This window comes from Chiloscyllium plagiosum, chromosome 32 (assembly GCF_004010195.1).
Source record: "Chiloscyllium plagiosum isolate BGI_BamShark_2017 chromosome 32, ASM401019v2, whole genome shotgun sequence".
Taxonomy (NCBI): Eukaryota; Metazoa; Chordata; class Chondrichthyes; order Orectolobiformes; family Hemiscylliidae; genus Chiloscyllium; species Chiloscyllium plagiosum.
Window position 1 is genome coordinate 21,176,240 of NC_057741.1, and position 18,855 is coordinate 21,195,094.

Genomic DNA, 18,855 nt, shown 5'->3' on the forward strand with positions numbered 1-18,855 from the left:
GCGGTTGCAGGGGAAGGTGCCGGGAGTGGAGGTTGGGTTGGTGGGGGAGTGAATCTGACGAGGAAGTCGCGGAGGGAGTGGTCTTTCCGGAATGCTGATAGGGGTGGGGAGGGAAATATATCCTTGGTGGTGGTGTCTGTTTGGAGGTGGCGGAAATGACGAAGGATGATACGATGTTTCTGGAGGTTGGTGGGGTGGCAGGTGAGGACCAGTGGGGTTCTGTCCTGGTGCCGATTGGAGGGGTGGGGTTCAAGGGCGAAGGAGCGGGAAGTGGAGGAGATGCGGTGGAGAGCATCGTCAACCACGTCTGAGGGGAAATTGCGATCTTTGAAGAAGGAGGCCATTTGGGGTGTTCTGTAGTGGAATTGGTCCTCCTGGGAGCAGATGCGGCGGAGGCGAAGGAATTGGGAATATGGGATGGCGTTTTTGCAGGGGGAAGGGTGGGAGGAGGTGTAATGTAGGTAGCTGTGAGAGTCGGTCGGTTTGTAGTAAATGTCTGTGTTGAGTCGGTTGCCCGAGATAGAAATGGAGAGGTCTAGGAAGGGGAGGGAGGTGTCTGAGACGATCCAGGTAATTGAGGTCGGGGTGGAAGGTGTTAGTAAAGTGGATGAACTGTTCAACCTCCTCGTGGGAGCACGAGGTAGCGCCAATACAATCATCGATGTAGCGGAGGAAAAGGTGGGGAATGGTGCCAGTGTAACTGCGGAAGATGGACTGTTCCACATATCCGACGAAGAGGCAGGCATAGCTGGGGCCCAAGCGGGTGCCCATGGCTACTCCTGTGGTTTGGACTCCGACGAAGAGGCAGGCATAGCTGGGGCCCATCTGACGAAGACGCAGGCAAAGCTGGGGCCCATCTGACAAAGCGTTCCGGAGAGAGACCACTCCCTCCGCAACTCCCTCGTCAGGTCCACACCCACCACTAACCCAACCTCCACTCCCGGCACCTTCCCCTGCAACCGCAAGAAGTGCAAAACTTGCGCCCACACTTCCCCCCACACTTCCCTCCAAGGCCCCATTGGATCCTTCCATATCCATTGCAAATTCACCTGCACCTCCACACACATCATTTCCTGTATCCGCTGCACCCGATGTGGCCTCCTCTACATTGGGGAGACAGGCCGCCTACTTGCGGAACGTTTCAGGGAACACTTCTGGGACACCCGCACCAACCAACCCAACCGCCCCATGGCTGAACACTTTAACTCCCCCTCCCACTCCACCAAGGACATGCAGGTCCTTGGCCTCCTCCATTGCCAGACCCGCTTGGCACACCAGCCTCATTCCTGAAGAAGGGCTTATGCCCAAAACGTCGATTCTCCTGCTCCTCGGATGCTGCCTGGCCTGCTGCGCTTTTCCAGCACCACACTTTTCAACTCTTGTCTCCGGCATCTGCAGTCCTCACTTTCTCCTAGAATCCCCTTGGTCCTCACCTTCCACCCCACTAATCTCAGGATACAGCAAATTATCCTCCACCATTTCCACCACCAACATATAGCCCTCCCAGCTCCTCCACCCTCACCTTCCTATTTATCTCTCAGTGGCACCCCCCCAAAAAAATTCCTGATGAAGAGCTTATGCCCGAAATGTTAACTCTCTTGCTCCTCGGATGCTGCCTGGTCTGCTGTGTTTTTCCAGCACCACACTTTTCGATCTCCAGCGTTTGCATGCCTCACTTTCTCCTTAATTGTCTTGACACTGAGAAGGGCCTTTCTCAACATCTGACCCAATTTTCTCAAATATTCTGTCATTGTTCAGGGCCTAGAAAGATTCTGCCTAATATGTCTGCCCTCAATGACTTACGTCGTCTTTCTTGTTCATGTCTGGCCTGCCTTGTATAGTTTAAAACATTTTGCCCACATATTTAGATTCCATGGACTGGCCTGCTTAGTGCCTTGTATAGTTTAAAACATTTTGCCCACATATATAGATTCCATGATTATCTCAATTTTCCTATTTCTGCATCTTCCTCCAGCCTTACATCATCTTCCAACTATGATGCAGGTGCAGAAACAGGCTATCCAACCTAAGGAGCCTGCTTCAGCATTCAATTAGATTGTTGCTGATCTGGTAATCCTCAAATCCATTTTCCTGCTTTATCTACATTACATTTGATTCTCTTCCTGATTAAAATTGTCTCTCTCAGCCTTGAAAATACTTAATGACTCAACCTTGACAGCCTTCTGTAGTAAAGAGTTCCACAGATTCACTAAAATCTGGGAGAGGAAGAAAATCTTCCTTCTCTTTGTTTTAAATCGGCAATGCCTTACTCTGACATTATGCCCTCTGCTCCAAGACTCTCCCACAAGGTAAAAACCTCTCAGCACTTACTTTGTCAAGCCGCTGAAGAATCTTATATTGTCAATAAGGTCACCTCTCATTCTTTTAAACTCCAGTAAATAGAAACCCAACCCACTCAACCCCTCCCCATAAAGGTAATCTCTCCATACCCGAATCATTTTAGTGAAAGTTCCCTGAATTGTCTCCAATGACAATATATCTTTGCTTGGATATAGGCACTGAAACTGTTTACTGTATCCCATCTGTGGTCTGACTAGTGCTTTGTGTAGATTAGGCAAAACATCCCAATTTTGATAATGTTTTCTTAAATTAATGCCAACAGTCTGTTTGCACACAGACCTGGATGCTAGATGGATGTGATTCATGTAAGAGAACCCTCAAATGCAGTTTTCTAAAGTCTTTCTCCATTGAAACAATATTCTGCTGTTATATTCATCCTGCTAAAGTGCTTGCCTCACATCTTCCCTCATTATCTTCCATCTGCCAAGTTTTTGAATACTCATTTAACCTGCGTACTTTCCTCTGCAGACTCTGTGTCATCCTCATTGCTTGGCTTCCCACCTGTTTTTTTATTATTCATATACTTGGTGACAGTACATTAGCTTCCCTCATCCAAATCATCAATATATATTGTAAATAGTTACAGCCCTAGCACTGATTCCTGTGGCACTTCACTAGATCTGGTTGACACTTTAAAAATGCCATCTTTATCTTAAATCAGTGTCTTCTATTCGTTAGCCAGTCCGCCAAACATGCTGATATACTACCCCCAACAGCATGGAGGAGGGAGGTGGCCTTTTGTGCAATACCTTATTGAACGCATTTGAAAATCTAAATTTATTACATCTACTGGTTCCCTTATACATATCCTGCTTGTTATCTCATCAAATAACTCTATGGTTATATCCTCTTCATGCAACCATGCTGACTCTGCTTGCTTATGTTATTTCTAAATTATCTACTCACTCATCCTTTCTTATAGACGCTTAACATTTTCCCAAACCCTTCTTTATTTCAGACCTGTTCTGCAACTCCTCTCTGTTGAGGTGCCATACTTTAAACCAATGCTGGTTATGCTCTGAAGCGTGGGTCCAGACGCAAGCCATCTTTGGAGGTGTGAGCATCAACAATGAAGTATTCTTGTTCAGATTTACATTTGCCTACCTGGTATATAACTGCTAATTCCAAAGGAAGCAACAACATTGCAACTGGTGACCAGAATAGGATCTGGCCCACGAACTATGTGCAAACACCTCCTGAGGGAGCAAATCACCTACTGCCATTTGCTTGTCTTTATTCCTTAGCCCTGTATTGTTTTTCATTTTCAGATAATGTGATAATTTCCTTTTTAAAGCCTCAATTCGCTGTACCTCTGCCACACAGGGCATTCCAGGTTCGAATCAATTGCTGCAGGAAAAAAGGATTATGTTTTTGCCAGTTACCTTAAATCTGCGACCTCTGGTTCTTGATCCTTTCATCAGTGGGAATAGTTTCTCCATATCTACTCTGTCCAAACCACTGGCAATTTGGAATACTTATTTCAAGTTTCCTCTCACCCCAAGTAGAAGAGTCATAGCTTCTCCAATGTTTTCACGTGACTGAAATTCCTCATCCTGGAAACATTCTACACCCTTTCCTAATACTTTCACATCTTTCTTAAAGTGAATGGTGTGCAGAACTGGACACAGTACTTCAGTTGAGGCTGAACTAATGTTTTATACAGGTTCACTTGTACTGATAAAGCCTAGGGTGCTCTTGGTATTTTCTAATCTACTTGTTCAGTGATGTTTTACACAACTCCAGAACAGGTGGGACTTGAACCAGGACTTCCTAGTTCAGAGGTAGGGACATTGCTTTCTGTGCTTCAAGAGCCCTTTAAACCTATGATTCTGTATGCCTTATAAAATACATTCCGATCAGTTAAAGGGTTTGAAGAGATGCTACCAGCTAATTTGTCAATTTAAGATCATAAATTAAAGTGCTGTTCACATTTTCTGTTTGTTAATATATTAAATTTCCTAAGTACTGACAATTCAAACATGAGTTTGGAAAGTATGTTGGATAATTCAGACCAATTAAAAGTCTCAAATTAACCTAGATGCTTCAAATTTGAGAGATATAATCAGGTAAGACTGGGACACTCTGTTAATGAATGATACTGAATTTTATTAAGTGCTGTCAAACAAAACAATATACCATGTAAGGACTGCAACAAACACTACATTGGGACAAACAGGCACAAACCTAGCCACCAGGATACATGAACACCAACTAGCCACAAAACGACATGACCCTCTCTCACTAGTATCCTTACATACAGATAAGGAAGGACACCACTTTGACTGGGCCAACACATCCATCCTAGGACAAGCCAAACAGAGACATGCATGAGAATTCCTTGAAGTATGGCATCCTAACCAGAACTCTATCAACAAACACATCGAGTTAGATCCCATCTACCACCCCTTGAGAAAAAGAACAGAAAATGACATCACCAACCCAAAGAAACCCAAACATATAAATAGAAAGCAGGAATCAACAGCAGTGCTTCACCTGGAGGCCCACTGACGATGTTAACTAGTGGGGTGACGAAACGTCTGGAAATGAACCTTCGAGCTCAGTGAGCAAGCCTATATCCAAAACAACATATCCAATTACCAATTAAGGACTAGTTACATGATAAACACAAGATACGAAATATTACAGTTATCAGAAATACAAGACTTTAAACTGCAAATGCAGAAACTGGTCAGAAAATCTTTGCTTCCTTGAAACGCCACGAGTTTTTATGCTGATGGAAACCCGGTTACCACATGAAGGTTTTTACCCTGAGAATCACCTCAAAAACTAGGTTAGCTTTGAATGATCTAAATCCCAGACTGAGGCAGAAATATGCTCTGACTGTCTATTGGATAAATTAGTACTTCAGGGAGCCTTCTTATTATATTCAAAACTGAGCTTAATCTCCTTAATTAAAAGTTGTTGTTGAAATCTAATTTGCTAAAAATCTGGTAACTGTTAATATGGTTGGATCTATCTAAGTACACACATTGCCTTAAACCTGAAGACTATGGAGTATTTTGAGTGTTCACCTCATCTTTAGCATTGCTTTATTCCTTAGAATGTTGACAATTCAAGATCAAAGGGCAGTACTAAACAATAAAGCATGGTGGCTCAGTGATGAGCATTGCTACCTCCAAGCTCCAGGGACCTGGATTTGATTCCACCCTTGGGCTAACTGTCTGTGTGGTATATACACATTCTCCCTGTTGGTGCCTTGATTTCCTCCCACAGTCCAAAGATGTGCAGGTTGCGCTCTGGGAAATGCAGGGTTATAGGGATTGGGTAGGTCTGGGTGGGCTGCTCGTCACAGGATTGGCATGGGTTGAATGGCCTGCTTTCAGATTCTAGGCATCTACAATTCCTAAGACTCTGGAGGTGTATTGCACCTTCCCACAATCTTTTCTAACAATACTTTTCAAAACATAGATGATAAATGCAATATATAGACCTCAATACAAGTACAGCTTTATTAGGTACTGATTATTTAATACTTATTTTTAAATTATAACATAATTCAGATACTTATTCTAATCTGTCATTTATTACTGGATGGTGACTCCTTCATAATACTGGTAATTAGTGTTTTGTAACTGGGTTAGTGGAACAGCACAGGATGGTTCCTTTGCTTTGGTAGACAGGAAGTATATGTGTATTGTTAAACGCCTGTAAAAATGGCTAAGTTAAGCAATCTAACCCTGAAATTAATAATCTAAAATCCAGGTTGACTGACAGAAATGTGGAATATCTTTCTTTCCACTCGTAGTGCAATGCAATGCTTGAATTTCAAAGTAATTTGAGAAGGAATTTCATTAGTCAATGTTGTAAATGACCCCAGTGAGGAGCTGGACAGCTACCTCAACCCAGCGAGGGTCCAGCAGTTCGTGCTCACCATGGGGATGCAGACAGTTACCCCAGAGTCAGGACAGTCAAATGGACAATGGGAACCCTATAAACTGGGGGTTAAAGAAGGTTCCTTTGCTATCGTATAACAGGGGGTCCACTCAGTAGTTGGGTTCCGCTGAAGCCTCAGCTAAATATTTAGAGACTGGATGGTTAATAAACAGAATTGTAAATACGATAACTGTAAATTCGATTAACTCAATCTGTTCTCTGTAATGTTAAGACATGCAATGTATATATATGAACGGCATGACCAATTGTACAGGTACCAAAGATTTATTTCTATGAATAAAGTATAGTTTGAAATAAAAAAACTGTTCATTTAGAACGAAGTTAAAAATGTCCATCTAATAGAATGAAAATTTATTTTAATCACAATGAACTTAAGGAAATCCAATGCTTTTAATTTACTTCAGTTACTTCAATGCAGAAATGAAAACTGGTCAAATTTGCAGACATTACTAAATGCAGGAACTAAAAAAAAGATCTGAAGCAGAAGTTAACCCTAACCCTAACCTTAATCTTAAACCAACCCTAACCATAACCCACCAAATTAGTAGTTTGAAGATATATTGAGGAGAAACACAGCAGATCAACGCATGGCAAATGTAAGATGCTGCGTTTTGACAGAAAAAAAGGGCAACATCTGAAATCCCTTGAGTCATGTCAAGTCAGATGACTGAAAGCATAAATAAATTATTGCAGTGCTGGAAATCTGAAATTAAAGCAGAAAATTCTGGAAATGTTGAGGAAGTCTGGCAGCACCTGTGGAAAAAGGAAGAGAATTACCGTTTCAGTTTGGTGAACCTCTGTGAATAATTCTGACGTTGGAGAGAGAACCTAAGAGTTTTACTTGATTAGAGCAGCAATTAAACACAATAAATGGAATGCTGTTCTATAGTTAACAAATGCCAAACAGGAGGTTTACAGCCTGAGAGTCAGCATTTCAACCAAGCTGAGCAGGCCCTTTTTTACAGATCGATTATTGATAATATCAACAGTATTGTAATTCTAACCCAGTCTGAGTGGGGAAGACATTGACAGTTCTGTCAGGCCAAAGCAAGACAGATGACTGGCCACCTGGGTCCAGGGTCCACAAAGAAAATTTAAAACATTCTTCCTTGTTCTTGCAACGCTTTCCTCTGTCACAAGACTGCCACATAATCCCTCTCCTCACATATAGTTGCATGCTGTCAGGCAACTCTGATGTGCCCGATTTTGCAGAAACCAGTTGTGTCCTGCAGTAGATGAGGATCAACCAAACAAACTCTGTACATTAAACCATGAGAATGAAGCAAAGGAGTTGAAATAATCCTAGCCTGATCTCTGCAGCATTGAGAGAACACATCTCATCTTATCTCACCGGCCATTTCCTGAAGCTCACCTGGAATGCAATCAGGCTGTTTATTTTCCCTAATAGAATGCTGATTTTGATTTGATCTATTATTGTCACCAGTGAAGAGTATTGTTTGTGTGCTAATGAGACAAATCATAGCTGAGTACATCAGGATAATAGAACAGAATGCAGAATATAGTGTTACAGCTGCAGAGAAGGTGCAAAAAAGGTCAATTCTAATATATGAGAGGTCCGTTAAAAGTCTGATCACGGTGGGGAAGAAGCTGTTCTTAAATCTGTTACATGTACAGAGGGCCAATGGCTCTATGAAAGCTTAATTTCAATGATTACAGCTGAAATTTGAGGTAAGGAAATATTGTATGTTAGCAAATTTCTGTCAAAATGTTCTTCCCTTGTCTACATATGGCATAGATCTAGAGTTTTGGGCTGAGGACATTTTGGAGGCCTTGCTGGCTTTCCTTTTGAAGTTATTGGTCAGCCTTTGCTGACCTGTCAGGCTGCCATATATTGTTTTTTATTATTATAGCATCCCCATAGTGTGGAAACAGGCGATTTGGCCCAACAAGTCCACACCAATCCTCCAAAGAGCATCTCACCCAAACCCATCCTGCTACCCTATCCCTCTAACCCTGCATTTCCTATGGCTAACACACCTAGGGTCTTCAGTGGGCCTTTCAAAATGAAGCAGCACAGACCTCTCATAGCTCACTCACTAAACCATTCTATATCCCTTTGTAGTGTCATCTCCATAACTCACTTTCCTATCTTTGTGTCGTCAGCAAATTTAGCGACTACACCTTTGGTCCTTACAGCGAGTCATATAAATAATTTGTAATAAGTTGTGGACTGAGCACTGACCCGTATGGCCTGAGCACTGACACCACACATGAGATCTCATCAGCCTGTAAAAGACCTATTTCTTCCTGCTCTCTATTTCCTATTAACAAGTTAACCTGCTATCCATGCCAATATGGTACTTCCTACACCATGAGTTTTTATTTTTCACAATAACTTTTAATGTGGCAACTTATTAAATGCCATCTGGAATTCTAAATATAATACATCCACTGGTTCCCCTTTATCTACAATACAAGTTACTTCAAAGAACTTCAATAAATTAGTTAAACACGATTTGCCTTTGACAAACTCAAGTTGTTTCTGTTTGATTATCTTGAACTTATCCAAGTGTCCTGTTATAACATCTTTCATATTAGCTTTAAACATTTTCCTGCTGACAGATATTAAGCTAACTAGCCTGTATTTTGCTGCTTTCTGCCTCTCTACCTTTTTGAATAAAGGAGTAACATTAGCTCTTTTCTAACAAAAAGGAACCTTTCCCTGGATCCAATGAGTTTTGGAAAATTAGTTAATTTAGTTAATCACGGGTGACATGTCCCTGTCTTATAATCCTTCCTATTTGTTGGAATATATCTATTGTTGTGCTCTCTGGAATGTCACCTAAAATGTTTGCCACTGCAGCTTGATTTACCTATCCCTTAACATAAATTGCCATTTACACTAACTCTGCTTTCATGCTCTCATAAATACCCTTATTTGAATTTAAAATAGTAGTCTTGGACCCACTCCTTACTCCCTAAAACTCAATGTAAAATTTAATTCAATTATGGTTGCTGCTACTCAGGGTTGCTTGGCTATAAGGTCAATAATTAATACTGCTTTGTTGGTCAAAACCCAGGTCAAGTATAGTCCAACAGGTTTATTTGGAAGCCCTAGCTTTCAGAGGACTGCTCCTTCATCAGGTGGAGCAGTACTCCAAAGGCTAGTACTTCCAAGTAAACCTGTTGGTCCATAACCTGGTATTGTATGATTTTTAACTTTGTACACCTGGGTCCAACATCGGTACCTCCAAATCAGTCAAATATAGCGTGCTCTCTGCTTGCTACCATAACGTGCTAATGTAAGAAATAGTCCCAAAAGCATTTAATGAATCCCTCCTGTAGAAAATTTGTTCCCATCTGATTTCTCCAGTTTAAGTTACAATCTGTCATATTGATTGCTGATTTTGACAAGCTCCCATAATTTCTTCCTTGATATCTGGTCCTACTATGTGTTCACTGTTAGAGGGTGCCTGTACACAACTCCCACAAATGATCGCTTGCCTTTATCATTCCTCATCTTACCCAGATTGTTCTATAACATAGTTCCCTGTATTAAGGTTATTCCCCCATCTATTGTGCTAATATCATTTTTAATGAGACCATGAGAATTGGAACAGGAGAAGGCTGTTCAGCCTCTCAAGCCTTCTCAATAAGGTCATGGCTGGTACGACACTCCCACTTTCCTGAGTTCTTCCCAAAACCGTTCATTCCCCATCTGATCAAGAATCTGTCTATATCAGCCTGAAATATACTCACGTATTCTGCCTCCACAGCTCTCTGTAGCATGGAGTTCCAAAGGCTCACAACTCTCAGAGAGAAGATATTCCTCCTCATCTTTATTTTTAATTGGTGCTGCTTTAATCTGAGACTGTGTCCTCTGGTCCCATGATGAAAATATCCTCTCAGCATTGACCTTGTCAAACACCTTAAGAATTAACAGGGCATTCACCCCTTCCTTGCTTGCTGCTCTTCCTAAATGTCACATACACTTCAATCTTTGTGTCCCAGTTGAGATCATCCTGCAGCCATGTCACAGTTACAGATACTGGATCCTACTTTGTTTTGTTATTCAATTTTATTACTTGTTAATCTGTTTCATTTTGTTTTGTTTTGCATTTAATACAATGCCTTAAGTTTTATCCTTTTTTTATTTTTATAATCCCTACTCGGACCTGCTGATTTTTTTCTTCAGTCTCTGTTCTTTGTCCCTCCGTTCATTGCTTATTAATCATTCCTCACATCAATTCCTTCCTCTGGTGCATTTTCCCACTCTTTGATTCATCACAACTTCACAAATTGGAACCCTCATCCACACAATTTAGTTTAAAACAGACTCTATGCCGCCCCCACCCCCAGTTGTGTGATTTGTGTGAACTTTAGTTCTAGTATGGTTCATGTATAGGCAGTCCCACCAATACAGATCCCACTTACCTAAGTGTTGGTGCCAGCGCCCCATGAACCAGAATTCACTTCTCCTACATCAGTCTTTCAGCCATACATTCATTTCTCCAGCCTTGTTTATATTATGCCAACTTCACGTGATTCAGGAAATAATCCAGAAATCATCAGTGCTTACATGGACCATGACAACTGGATCCTATTCCTTTCATTACAAGTTCTCCTCCAGTCCAGAGGAACTATCCTGAACCCTGTTAGTTAGGATCATTCGATGGTCATTGAGTCCAATTGGCTCATCTCTGCACTGTGTCAATGCTGCATCACCAACTCTAACACAATAAGGACCACATTGGATATCTTCAGGCCATGGCTCAAGAGCATCCCATCACAATCCTGCCACCCCCCACCTGCTCTCATCACTGAGTCGAACAGTCCCTTCATGTTGAAAATGTGCATTATTTTTAGTCAGGCCGCACAATACAAACTTTTATCACTTTTGATTCCCAATATATAAGGGAGATACAGAAGACTTGAGGTAGTGTAGTGGAGCATCAAAAGGTTAACCCCTGAAATAAGAGGACTATTTCTGAGGAGAGTTTGGAGGAACTTGCAATTCTTGGCTTTGAAAATATGGGAAAATGAGAAGTATATAAAATAGTATTGAAAGGTTAAATCCAGAAAACTGCATCTATCTAAATCCACTACAGCTGGATGAGGACACAAATCAAGGATTGATATCAGGAAGTTTGCCCTTATACAAAAATTGATCAGTACATGGAACAGAGTAGAATAGAGTTTCAGGTAGGATACTGCACATAATATTATTAAACCATTTAAAAGATAGTTGGATGGCTTGATCTAATACTGCAAATTTATCAGGATGGATGAACTAGGTTGGGTAGAGTAGGCTTTCTCATCCATTGTTAACAATTATGTGACATCAGTGTTTTAATGATGAAGGATCAGCTTGGTGATCATGCCAATATTTATATTGAGCATATATAAAAATATACTGTTTATCCTGGGCAAATGATAAAGTGCCTTCCCTCCTACATTCCTCTTCTAATTAAAACATACCCAGTGCAGCATTGCTTTCATCAAGAAGCCTGATTCCCAATAACATTTCAATGTCAAAGTTATTCTGCAATTATAAAGATGGAAACAGATGTCCCAGTTTTCATTTCTGAGACTTCTGCCTCTGGGATTGATAGCCAGTGTATTACCTTTGTGACTTCAGAACTGGGAATTCTTGTGAAAAATTTGGTCTGGGGTAATGTCCCCAGTGTTATGTTCTGTCAGAATTGAGTGTTTTCTAACATTTTAAGCAATTTATCTTTGAACAAAAAAGTACCTTTCTGTTTTATGTTTTGTTCCTCAGGGTCACTTATAGCACATTGCAAACAGCAATGGAAACACTCTACTCAAACACAGGAAATATGTCTGTCTGAAGGAATTTGGCCCCTGTTTTTTAACTTTTAAAAAGGTAAAGAATTTTGAATGTGATACTTCAGTGGCTCAAAAGTGTTGAAAGTAGCTTTGTTAAACATTTATTCAGTCAATTTTTAGCCATTGCCTTGCTTCTGCTTTAGTAACTATGATAATATTTTAAAATACTTATTCAACAATATTTCTTTCTATCACAATAAATGGTGAAATACTAATATTAGTAAATAAATAATATGCAGAAAATGTGTTTATTTTGATCGGACATTTAGGAAATGGTGTGGTAGGGCATATGTCTCTCTGAGGGAATGAAAGAAGGCTCCAAATTTACGGTGAGGAATACAATTGCAATGGTAGTTAATGCATTTGTCTCACTTCTTTTCTCAGTGGTAAAAGAACTGAAAGCATAAAACAGCTTGACATAAATGTGTAAACATTGAATCAGCTGTGGAAAACATTTCCATAGGAATTAGTAAACATTCACAAACAAATTCTCCAAAGTAATTGTGAAATCTCTAAGATTTAGCTTTTGAGACACTTTTGAAAGATCAAATGAAAAGCTAACTTACTTATTTTGGTTGAATATCAAAAATCATCAAAGGAAATTAATTAATGGAATCATTAAGTTAAATACTGTAGTTTGTGCTCATTATCAGCTAGTAGAATTTAAACTCCAGGGAATAATCTTTCATATATGAAGTCTCAGTCTGTAATTGTTTATTTATTTCAAACCTATTTAGTAATCAATTCTGGGATAATGACAATTCTGTAACCTTGACTTTCTCATTTTGTTAAGCAAAGTTGTTGTGCTAATGTAGCATGTTTAGGTACCTTTTTTTTAGAAAGCTGTTATAATTTTGTCCCTTTAACTTCCTCCTTCACTCTTGAAGGTGTGGTCTGAGGTTAGTGTAGAGTTCTGCAGCTACCTTGTTTAGTGTGGTAACTTACTTTAATGTCTGTTCTTTAGTTACATGTTTAGATGGTGAGAGCCTGTAAATTATTGAATTATGAGCGCATCACAGCTTGATCTGACCTGAAACTAATTTCCTAAGAAGATTAATTTGATCAGGTCCAGAAGTTAATTTCATTCTGACCCACACAGCTCTGCTCATTCTCTAACCGGGGAGTTATAAATTCAATTGGTCATACCAAGATTGTGGCTGAGTTTAGCAAAATCACTGGCATTGGCCATCACCTTTATGTCTTCTCTAGACTTAGGGGCAGTGCCAGAGGAATGGAGAATTGTAAATATTAGGCCCTTGTTTAAAACAATTTGTAAGGATAATCCAAGCAATTACAGGCCAGTTCAACTCCAATAATTGGGAAGCTTCAGAGAAAAAGTCAGTATAGAATTAGTAATCACATGGAAAAAGGTGCATTGTTCAGTAAGAGTCAGCATGGAATTCAATAGGGGAAATCATGTTTGATTAACCTGCTGGAATTTTTCGAGGAGGTAGCAGAAAGATTTGTTGAGGTTAATGCTGTCGATGCGTGTACATGGACTTTTAAAAGGCATTAAATACAATGCCACAACAGACATGTCAGAAATTTCATAGCTTATGGAATAAAAGAGGCAATATAGATACAGCATTGACTTGAGTAATAGAAACACAGACTCATGATCAATGGGGATCTTTTGGGCATAAGGATGATTTATTGTGCAGTTCCCAGAGAGTCAGAATTCGGATTCTTGCTTTTCCTGATATATATTAACGATTTGAATCATGGTGTGCAGGGGACCAATGTCAGAGTTTGTGAATGGTACAAAACTTGGAAGCATTGTAAACTGAGGAGGACAGTGCAGAACTCCAAAACGCTATAGAAAAAATGGGGGAGTGGGTAAATATCTGGTAGATGTAGTTCAATGTGAAGAAATGTGAGATGTTGCAATTTTTTTTGAAAATATGGACAGACAATATAAAAGAGGGGATACAATACTTAAAAGGGTACAAGTGCAAAGGATTGGGTGTATAAGTGCATTGATCACTGAAAATGGTAGGATACATTGAGCAAGCACTTAATAAAACATTCAGTCTCCTGGGTTTTATTAATGGGGCTTGGAGTTCATGAGTATGGCACTTATGTTAAACATACACAAAACACTTGTTAGGCATTGTCTGGGGTGTAATATGTACAGTTCTGGGCACCACACTATCTGAAGGTTGTAGGTCCATTGGAGACAGTGCAGAAGAGATTTACAAAGTGGTTCAAGAGATAAGAAAGGTCAGTTCCAACAACAGATTGGAAAGGTTGGGGCTGTTCTCTTAGAGAGAAGAGACTTAGAGTTTTTCAAATGGCAGTTGGGTTTCTGAAGTATCGGAAGAGACTAAAAAACTTTCAAAATTATGAGAGGTCTGGATAGAGCAGATGGGGGGAAACTGTTCCCCCTTGTAAAAGGATCAAGAATAAGATGAGATTTAAAGTGATTTGTAAACATAGCTATTAACATAGAACATAGAACATAGAAGAATACAGCGCACAACATACCAAACGTGAGTCTCTCTCGTTCCCACAAAACCGCCTATCTGTGCCACGAACTATCGAGTCCCCAATTACTACTGCTCTGCTCTATTATGACGTTAGGATAAAAACTTTAGGCTACACAACATCGGAAAGCATTGCCTGGAAGTGTGGTGAAGTAGAATCATTAGAGGCAGTCAGGATGATTACTTAAATAGAAATAATGTGCAACAATGTGAGGAAAGGGCTGGAGAATGGGACCAAGCCACAGTGCTTCTTTATTTCTTTACTGTTATAACTTTGTGATATCAGTGGAATCAGCATAGACTGAGGCTAAAAACTGGAACTGTCCTGTTCAATGCAGATCAACTCTAGGTTAACAGCTGAGTTGTCTGCAATTGTATTGGAGTTAGGAGATTTTCTGTTTAGTGGAATTAAGTTGTGAAATGAATTTTGATCTTGTAAGTCTGCTGTGTATATGCATGAGGTTTATTACTTATTAGTGCACAGCACCCTCTGTTGCATATTTAGTGAAAAGCAAGTCAACTCAGAAAAAGAAAACAAATAGGCGATGCTGCTACTTATCCCTCCTACTCAGTTAAACAGGCGAAACTATTCAAGTCATTAATAGCTTGGATGTTTCTCAGTAATGAAGTGATGCGGATTATGTACTGGGCTGAAGTTTTTTGATTGTTAAGATTTACCTGTTTAAATTAAATACCTCCACAACTTGACAGAAAAGGAATGTCAAACAATTTGGGCGGCACGGTGGGTAATGCAACGTTCAGAGACTTGTCAGAATTGATTTGATTTATTATTTATGCACCAAGTTACAGTGAAAAGTATTGTTTTGCATTCTATACAGGCAAATCACAGGTGGACTGCAGCGATTCAAGAAGGCAGCTCACCAGCTCCTTCTCAAGGGCTACTAGAGAGGGACAATCAATACTGGCCAGCTAGCAATGCCCACATCCCGTGAATGAATAAAAAATCATACCTTACATAAGTACATCAGGGTAATAGAACAGAATGAAGAATATAGTGTTACAGGTACAGAGAAGGTGCAAAGAAAGATCAACTCTAACGCAGAGATCCATTCAAAAGTCTGATAACAGTAGGGAAGAAGCTGTTCTTGAATCTACTGGTACGTGTTTTCAACTTTTGTATCTTCTGACAATGAAATATGGTGGAAGAGAATGTAACCAGGGTGGGAGGGGTCTTGGATTATGTCGACAGCTTTGCTGAGGCACTGGGAGTGTAATCGGAGTCAATGGATGGAAGGCTGGGTTTCGTGATGGCCTGGACTGCATTCACAACTCTCTGTAATATCTTGGGCAGAACATTTGCTATACCAAGCTGGGATGCTTTCTCTGGTGCATCTAGAAAAATTGGTAAGAGTCATTATGGACTTGCTGAATTTCTTTAGCTTTCTGAGGGTGTAGAGATGTTGAGACCTGTGTGCATTAAGTAAATGGCATCATGAGGAAGCCTTTTTCTCTTCTGTTCGCTCTGCCAGTTCCAGTCTGGCATGTGAGAATGAGATCAAGCTGTCTTTCTTTACATAGAGAATCTCAGTGATATGGAGCCATATAGAACCATGCACCATCAATTGTGTGATGTTGCTAATATAACCAATAGCATTTTAAAAAATTTCACTGCTTTTTTGGCTCTTTGAGCAGTAATGGCACCTGAGGTTGACTCCGTAGCCATGCAGCTTCTACAGCTCAGTTCAGAACTGACTCACTTCGTCCTGAATCACCAATTGTCCAGATCACAAATCAAATACTAACAGTTGCCCCAGTGGCTTTTTTTCTGTTTTTCTGGGGGCCAATACAAATGCAATTCTGCACTGCTTCAAATCTTCTCTAAGCAATTTTCAAGTTCACTTTTGATCATTCTATTGTATTTTAGTCTAGATTAGAGTGGTGCTGGAAAAGCATAGCAGGTCAGGCAGCATCTGAGGAGCAGGAAAATCGACGTTTCGGGCAAAAGCCCTTCATCAGAGCTTTGAATTGAATTAGCTTTATTGTCACATGTACTCAAATGAGTAGTGTGAAAAGTTTATCAGTCATCACATTACTGCACCATTTTAAGTATAAAGGTACCTAGGTACAATTCTTAAGAACAAATTCTTAGAAAGAAACTTAGAAAAATAAAGAAATAAAAAGTTCAGAATAACAGTCTTTCTAACCCAGTCCAAACCAGCACCTTGCCTCCAGTAACTGAAAGAGACCTCCACTGCTGCCTGTACCAGTCCCACCAATGTAGGAGTCGCCACACTTTAGACCATCCTTCTTCACTGCTGGGCCCACCTTGCTAACGTTGCATTACCCACACTCACCCTGCAACCAGGTATCCCCAGCCCTGCGGCCTCACTGATAACCAGAAATCCCCGCTCCTGGCTCCGCTGCTGCCTCGATGATGCTAGGAGTCCCCGCTCTGGGCATAACATGCTGCTGCCACGCCAAGGCCAGGAGTCTCCACTCTGGGCCCACTGCATCGAGGAACAGTCATGTATTGACATGTGACCATGCAAAAAATATTAACCTATGGGGCTTTCCCATATGGTTATAATGTCGTATACTGTACAGTAAAGGCACTTTCAACTTATCCCCATTATTGCAATTGCCTTGGAGAGGCAAAAACCAGTTAAAAACCAATGGTTAACTCAAGAAAACATTTGAAAGTTCCTTACTGATTGCTTTCATGGCAAACCAGTCTACTTTGGGGATGACATACATTAGGACTTACCTCTTCAAGACATGGTATTGAACCATTTAAGAAATTAGCGAGGCTGTCTTTTGAAAGAGTATAACCAACTGGTACTCATCAAATGATTGATTTCACAGGTCTACTGTTCTCTGGGAAGAAAAAGTCCTTTTCATATCAGGCTTAGCTCTATTCTGGTGTGGCTTATAGCATGGTTCTTCCCAGTTAGGCAATTGGAAAAAAAATGTAAGCATGAACACTGTGTAGGTTTTCAGCGATCAAATGGGCCAAGTTGCATTTCTTTAAAATATATAGAAGCAGCTTTTGAAATTTACTCGTAACTTTAGATGAGAATTTTTGTTTTCTAATTTGTTCATGGGATGAGGGCTTCTGTAGACCAGCACTTACTGCCTGTTGCTAATTTCCCAGAGGGCAGTTGAGAGTCAACCACACTACTGTGGGTCTGGAGGCACATGTAGGCCAGAACAGTTGAGGATGACAGTTTCTTTCCCTAAAGGGCATCTTGTATACTTCATCTGCACCTTATTCAATTCCTTAATATCATCCATCAAACTGTATGTCCTGTAAGTGTAACCAACTCATTTGCCATCATTGACATCTCTACTTCTGGAATATTTAGCAGTGGAACGATATTTAGCAACAATATTTATTCTATTGGTATTCAGAAACAAAGGACATTGATGTGTGATTTTATTTCTTTCATATGTGTTTGGGTAAAAGGATATGTTAAAAATGCTACTGATAAGCAAATACATCACGTAAGGAGTTAAACATACAGCTTTGCAGGGCTCCGAGGTGTTGATGAAATCTTAGACTTAATATCTGGACCCAAGAAACATAGTTTGGCATTCGCCCCTGATTGCTCCTGCAACATCTCAAGTTACTTAAACTCAGCTGGGACCATTGTTGATGGATTGCACCTTTTAGGGGCGGGATAGTCATTTTGTATAAGCCCTGAGACTGACGCCAGCTTTTTAAGAAGTGGGCGACATGCAGACAGCAGATTGCTGTGAGAATGTATAAATATGAGGAGGTTAAGTTATAAGCTGTAGTCTTGGATGCAAACATTTCATTAATTAAATACGCTGAAATATAAACAAGCAGGGCTGGAAACAATCAGGAGGGCAGGCAGGATCTGTGGAGAGAGAAACAGAGTTACTCGCTTTACTTAGAAAAGTTAAAAGTGGAATAGGTTTTAAACGTGTGAAAAGGGATGGATGGTAAAACGTTAAAAGGGAAGATCTATGATGGGGAGAAACAGGGGAAATTAAATGGAAAAAGAGTTAGTGATGCAGGACCAAAAGAAGTGTTTGGGACAAGTAAGGAAATGATTGTGGTCATGATTTTCCCATCTCATAGAGGCAGATTGTGGAGTAGGGGCTGGTGAAATCAGAGGGACATGGTTCACATGAGCTTTCTGTTGAGGTCCTCCTGCGAGGGCGAGTTTCCTGATAGAACATAGAACATAGAAAAATACAGTGCAGTACAGGCCCTTTGGCCCTCGATGTTGCGCCGATCCAAGCCCACCTAACCAACACTAGCCCACTATCCTCCATATGCCTATCCAATGCCCGTTTAAATGCC